Genomic DNA, 6,782 nt, shown 5'->3' with positions numbered 1-6,782 from the left:
GCTACTGGCACTGGCGGAGGGGCTCGGGCTCGATGTCCTGAACCTGGGGGGGGAAGCCACCTTCCTCGGGAACGGCGTCGCTCGCCCGAGCATTGTCGACGTCGCCTTCGCCAGCACGGCCATCAGTCGCTCCGACCTCATTGGGGATCCGAGGCAGGAGTGGAGGCTGTTGCGGGCTTACTCGTACAGCGACCATCGCTACATCCGCTTCGCAGTTGGAGACCGGCCGACAGCCATCAGTCGGCGAGCAACGAGGGAGGCAGCACCGGCAGTACGAGCGGCTGGCCGAAGATGGCAAACGCGCCAGTTTGACGGCGAGCTGTATCGCCTGGCGTTGCAGGCAGCTCGTTTCTCGGAGAGGGCCACAGATCCGGAAAGCCTCACGCGCATCCTGAGCCGGGCGTGCAGTGAGACTATGGCGGAAGTCTCTCCTGTAGTCGGCCACACCGGAAAACCGGCGTATTGGTGGACGCCGGAAATTGGCCGACTACGCGAGGAGTGCCGCCTGGCCTGGGAAAGGACATCTGGCGCATTGGCTGGCAGCGTGGCCCACTCCGAGGCCGTCGAGCACCATCAGGACGCCCGCCGTAGGCTGACGTCAGCCATCTTGGCCAGCAAGAAGGAGCGGTACGCTGAATCCATTCAGCAGCTGGAGGACGACGAGACAGGTCGGTGGCTGGGGGAAGCGCTCAAACGGCTATGTGGCAGCCGTGTGGCAAGAGAGAGCGATCCGTCCACGCTAGGACGAATCGTGGACGCTCTCTGCCCGGACCATCCCCCAGTCGAATGGCCCATCATCGAGCCGGACGGCGTCGGTATCAGGTCGGTTACTGAGCAGGAGTTGCTCGACATCGCGGCCGGCCTGAACCCTAGGAAGGCGCCCGGATTGGACGGACTGCCCAATGCTGCCCTCACGGCAGCCATCCGGGCGTACCCGTCGACGTTTGTACGGTTATACCAGGAGCTGTTGGATGCGGGCCGCTTCCCGGACCAGTGGAAGAAGGCGAAACTCGTCCTCATCCCCAAACCGGGGAAACCGCCAGGCGAGCCGTCATCCGTGCGACCAGTGATGCTACTGGATACACCTGGAAAGGTGTTCGAGCGAGTACTGCTGAACCGCCTTAACGACCACATCGAGAGACCAACGGAGCCGATGCTTTCCGAGCGTCAATTCGGCTTCCGATGTGGTCGCTCCACCCTTCAGGCGGTTGAACTGGTGGTCGAGGCTGCCAGATCTGCCATGAGCTTTGGACGCACTAACCGGCGCGACAAGCGCTGTCTACTCGTCGTTGCGCTGGACGTGCGCAATGCGTTCAACTCGGCGGACTGGCAGGCCATCGCGGAGGCGCTGCACGCAAAGGGAGTACCAGCAGGACTGCGCCGCATCCTGCAGGAGTACTTCCGGGACCGTGAGCTCACGTACGACACGAGCTCCGGCCCGGTAACACGTCGAGTAACGGCAGGAGTTCCACAGGGATCCATCCTCGGTCCCACTCTGTGGAACATCTTGTACGACGGCGTGTTGAGTGTGCAGCTGCCCGAAGGAGCAACGATCATCGGCTTTGCCGACGATTTAGCAGTACTGGCGAGAGGGTGCACACCGGAGGAGGCGGCTGGAGTAGCGGAGGAGGCGGTTACAGCGGTTTCGGGTTGGATGGAGCGACATCGGCTGCAGTTGGCCCCTGAGAAGACGGAGATTGTTCTCATCTCCAGTCTCAGAAGGGGCCACCCAGAGGTGCCCGTATCCATCAACGGAGTGGAGGTGCGATCCAAGCCTGCAATTCGCTACCTCGGGGTTCAGCTTCACGACCACCTATCGTGGAAGCCACACGTCGAGAAGGCCACGACGAAGGCACTCCGTGTGGTGAAGCTGGCCACCGGCATGATGCCAAACCATGCCGGACTGGGGATGGCGAAACGCAGGCTGCTGGCGGGGATTGCGGACTCCATCGTCAGATACGCGGCACCCATCTGGGCGGAGGCGGTGAAGCTCCAGTGGTGTCGACGGAAACTGGAGCAGCTGCAACGGCCTTTGGCGAAGGGAGTGGCGAGAACCTTCAGAACCGTCAAATACACGACGATGGTGGTATTGGCGGGGCTGATTCCGCTTCACCTCCAAGTTTTGGAGATGGCCCGTCGACACAAGAGGAACCAGGACGCTTTGAGAAGGGGAGTGATGATCGACAAGGAGGTGATCAAAAGGCTCGAGCGTTCGGCGACCATGGCGATGTGGCAGACATCATGGGACGAGGAGGCCGCACTTCCATCGGCGAGCCGTTTCGTACGCTGGGCACATCGCATCCTGCCGAACATAACTGCCTGGGTAGGTCGGAAACATGGCGAGGTTGATTTCCACCTGAGTCAGGTGCTCTCGGGACACGGCTTCTTCCGAGAGTACTTGCACGCCATGGGTTTCGTCTCTGCCCCGACCTGCCCATTCTGCGCCGACAACGTGGTCGAGTCGGCTGAGCACGTTATGTTCGTGTGCCCACGGTTCGCGGATGTGAGAACCCAACAGCTGGTCGACGAGGAGGGCGAGGCAGTTACCCCCGAACGGTTGGTGCCGTGGATGTTGACCAGTCCGGAGGCTTGGCAGTCAGCAGCGGAAGCGGCACGGCGAGTATGCCGCTTCTTGCAGCTACGCTGGCTGGAGCACCAGGCTACGGAGAACGTGGCGGTCATGGCTGACATCCACACAGCCGCGCAACGGGAGGAAGCAGCACGACGACAGGCCCGTCGCGAGCGGCATAACGAGGGACAGCGGAGACGGCGTCGAGAGAGGAACGAGCGGCTGGCTACAATCAACCCGGACGAAGGGGTTGCCATATCGCGTCCTATGGTAGCCTCAGCAAGGAGAATAGTACGCAACGCTGGTCCGCCCTCAGCCGAAGTCCTCCTTCGTAGACGGCTGAGGCGAAACCAGCAGCAGCGGGCGTATCGCGAACGCATGCGAGCGGGTACACTCCCATCCGTTCGTCCGGGGAGACTGCGCCGAGACAGGGAGCCACCGACTGCGGAGGAGGTAGAAAGGAGACGGGCAAATCGGCGTGAACGGGAGCGAGCGAGGCGACACGCAGAAGCCGATCGCCGCCGCAACCTATCAACCGATCGATTGAGTGGAGTCACCAATCAACCGCCTTCAATCAACCGGAGCAGGCTGATACCGAGGACGTTTCGGCACCAACGGCCTCAGGGGACGACAACGGCCAATCACTCGTCAGGGAGCACGGCGAGTAGATTGGCCCAACAACAAGCGCTTCGTCAACGGCGGCGGACAGACGATGCCGATCGCAGACGTGGCGTGATGTCAGAGGACGCAGAGGCTGCCACTACAGAGGCGGAGACATCCGCGCGTTAATTTTCGTGGCCAACGGGCCTTTATTAATGTAAAATAAAAATAAATATATATTAAGGAGAAAAGTTAAATAATAGGAGGAGCGCCTGGCCCATGCGCGTGTTTGGGTCAGGACGCATTACGGCCGACGGTTACGCCCGTTTGGGAAGGCCGCCGGCTAGGGTGTTAGTGCGTGTTTTGTAACCTTTTGTATTTCTGTTATAATTCGTTAATAAACACGTACATGTTTGATAAAAAAAAAAAAAAAACGAAGTGGAGCTTGCGGCTTAATTTGACTCAACACGGGAAAATTTACCAGGTCCGAACTTATCGAGGTAAGACAGATTAAGAGCTCTTTCTCAAACTTAAGGGTAGTGGTGCATGGCCGTTCTTAGTTCGTGGAATGATTTGTCTGGTTAATTCCGATAACGAACGCGACTCAAACAAGCTAACTAGAACGCTGTCAGCAGTGTGCCTCCGGGCACACCTGACGTTACGGGGCGGCGGCGCCTTCACGGGCGGTCGTCGCACTAGTTTGCCCTGCTTAGCGGGACAACTTGTGTTTAGCAAGGTGAGATTGAGCGATAACAGGTCCGTGATGCCCTTAGATGTTCTGGGCTGCACGCGTGCTACAATGTGGGCAGCAGCGTGTTCTCGCCAATTGGCGCCCCCATTCCGAGAGGAACGGGAAATCACCCAAATGCTCATTTAGTTGGGATTGGGGACTGCAACGGTCCCCATGAACCTGGAATTTCTAGTAAGTGCTAGTCATTAGCTAGCGCTGATTACGTCCCTGCCCTTTGTACACACCGCCCGTCGCTACTACCGATGGATTATTTAGTGAGGTCTCTGGAGGCATACCTTCCGCGGTTCCTTCGTGAGCTGCAGTTGGCACGGCCGAAGTTGACCGAACTTGATGATTTAGAGGAAGTAAAAGTCGTAACAAGGTTTCCGTAGGTGAACCTGCGGAAGGATCATTACCGATCACCCGCTTAAAGTAGCAAATGCATCGTCGGCTCAAAACTGACGCGCACATCTATAGTTCACGTAGCGTTACCCGCACCAAGTCAGGTAACATGCCAGTGGGTGATATTTCATCATGTGATGATCATGGCCCATGTTTGCAGCTACACTGTGTGGACTGTTTGGTGCAACAAATGGAATTTTGACGGAAGGGCACCACTCACGAGTGGAGCTTATAGATGCGCTGTCTCAAAGGCCAGCATATCAAAACACGCTAATAAGACATTGGTTCAAGCAAGATGGAGCAAGAAATAACACATGAAACACGCCAAGGACTCAAAGTGTTTCCATGTCAACTAACAACAAGGGACGGTATCCATCGATGGTCTTACAAAGTCGTGCTAGGTATGTCTGTCCGCGGTGGTCAGCGCATCATGTTATTCAGGGGCAGACAATATAAAGAGGAAGGCAAACACAAAGAGAAACAAAACCCTAGCAGGGGATCACTCGGCTCATGGATCGATGAAGACCGCAGCTAAATGCGCGTCAGAATGTGAACTGCAGGACACATGAACACCGACACGTTGAACGCATATTGCGCATCGGACGTTTAAACCCGACGATGCACACATCCTTGAGTGCCTACCAAGTTATCTATATTCTCCTACCAAACTGACTGTCCCATCCACAAGCGATGGGCTGTCGCAGCATGGCGTGCTCGGACCCGCAACCTGACGGGACCGTGGGCGCTGAAAGTGAGAGTGCTAATAGAAGACATTGGTGAGGTACAATTGGTGAGCGATGAACGGGCGCGCGACAAGACGCAACGGTTCGACCTCCAGTATCAACCAGGGATGAAACCCCCGCAGCCTAACAGATACACCAGGCGCTAGCAAAGGGGTCCCAGGTTGGCTCGGTCGTGTAACACTTGCGTCCCAACGCGTCCTTCATTAGTGAGCACTTAGGCACGGGCTATACACCGGCCGCCATAACAACAGTAGGCCTCAAGTGATGTGTGACAACCCCAGAATTTAAGCATATTAATAAGGGGAGGAAGAGAAACCAAACCGGGATTCCCTGAGTAGCTGCGAGCGAAACGGGAAAAGCTCAGCACGTAGGACGGCACGGGTGCGTGTCTGTCCGATTCCGTGTACTGGACCGGTCCGTTATCTGCCGCGCACGGTGCAAACAGTTCAAGTCTAACTTGAAGGTGGCCCATTATCCCACAGAGGGTGATAGGCCCGTAGAACGGCACGAGACTGTGGCGGCAGACGGCCGGCTCCATGGAGTCGTGTTGCTGATAGTGCAGCACTAAGTGGGAGGTAAACTCCTTCTAAAGCTAAATACCACCATGAGACCGATAGAGAACAAGTACCGTGAGGGAAAGTTGAAAAGCACTCTGAATAGAGAGTCAAATAGTACGTGAAACTGCCTAGGGGACGCAAACCCGTTGAACTCAATGATCCGGGCGGCGATATTCAGCGGTGGCCGGTCTCCGGCTGCCGTGCACTTATCGATCCGCACAAACGGACATCGCGATCCATTGCGCACCTGCGTGAGCATATCATTCCGGCAACTGGCCCCTGGTTCGTGGTGGACGGCTCCCTAGTAGGGTGCGGCTTGGCGGCCGCTCCAAACGGGGGTCTCTGCGCCTTTCACCCGAGAGGCGCGGGTCCGACCGAACTTCGGTGTGCCGCTGGAAGCACGATGGAACGTACGACCGGGGTCTAGGGAGCAGCCTTGTAGCCGAAGGCCTCGAAGCACTCGACCCCCGATCGGCGATGACGCATTATGCATTGAGGCACCTTCGGGACCCGTCTTGAAACACGGACCAAGAAGTCTATCTTGCGCGCAAGCCAATGGGTGTCGCGTGGTGCCGGCGTGCACTGCGCACACATATAAACCCCATAGGCGTAGACAACTCGAACAATGTCCAAGGGATTACGGGCTCGGCATTGGCGCAAGCCTTCGTCGGGTCCCTCCATCCCGGGGTGTCCCGCTACCGGGCTACGGCCGAGTGGCATCCCTCGAGTGCGTAGGATGCGACCCGAAAGATGGTGAACTATGCCTGATCAGGCCGAAGTCAGGGGAAACCCTGATGGAGGGCCGAAGCAATTCTGACGTGCAAATCGATTGTCAGAGTTGGGCATAGGGGCGAAAGACCAATCGAACCATCTAGTAGCTGGTTCCCCTCCGAAGTTTCCCTCAGGATAGCTGGAGCACGTAGCGTTTCGAGCCTTATTCTTATCTGGTAAAGCGAATGATTAGAGCCTTAGGTTCGAAATGATCTTAACCTATTCTCAAACTATAAATGGGTACGGTACCGGGCGGCATGCTTTGATGATCGCCGCCCTGGCTACAATCGACCGAATCGGGCGGGGCCCTTCACGGGGTTCCCGGTTAGATATCGGTGTGCCTAGTGGGCCAAGTTTTGGTAAGCAGAACTGGTGCTGTGGGATGAACCAAACGCAATGTTACGGCGCCC

The 6,782-nt window shown here is 57.3% G+C and overlaps 1 non-coding gene across 1 annotated transcript; it reads left to right on the top strand.

The window, feature by feature from the left end:
• Positions 1-4,785: 4,785 nt before the first annotated feature.
• Positions 4,786-4,941, top strand: LOC126566971 (5.8S ribosomal RNA). Its single transcript, XR_007607694.1, has one exon. It is a non-coding gene; the product is annotated as a 5.8S ribosomal RNA (ribosomal RNA).
• Positions 4,942-6,782: the final 1,841 nt, after the last annotated feature.

The sequence above is a fragment of the Anopheles maculipalpis genome, assembly GCF_943734695.1.
Source record: "Anopheles maculipalpis chromosome X unlocalized genomic scaffold, idAnoMacuDA_375_x X_unloc_68, whole genome shotgun sequence".
In the NCBI taxonomy this organism is placed as follows: domain Eukaryota; kingdom Metazoa; phylum Arthropoda; class Insecta; order Diptera; family Culicidae; genus Anopheles; species Anopheles maculipalpis.
The sequence above is the reverse complement of the archived record's forward strand: the minus strand, read 5'-3'. Positions and strand labels throughout refer to the sequence as shown.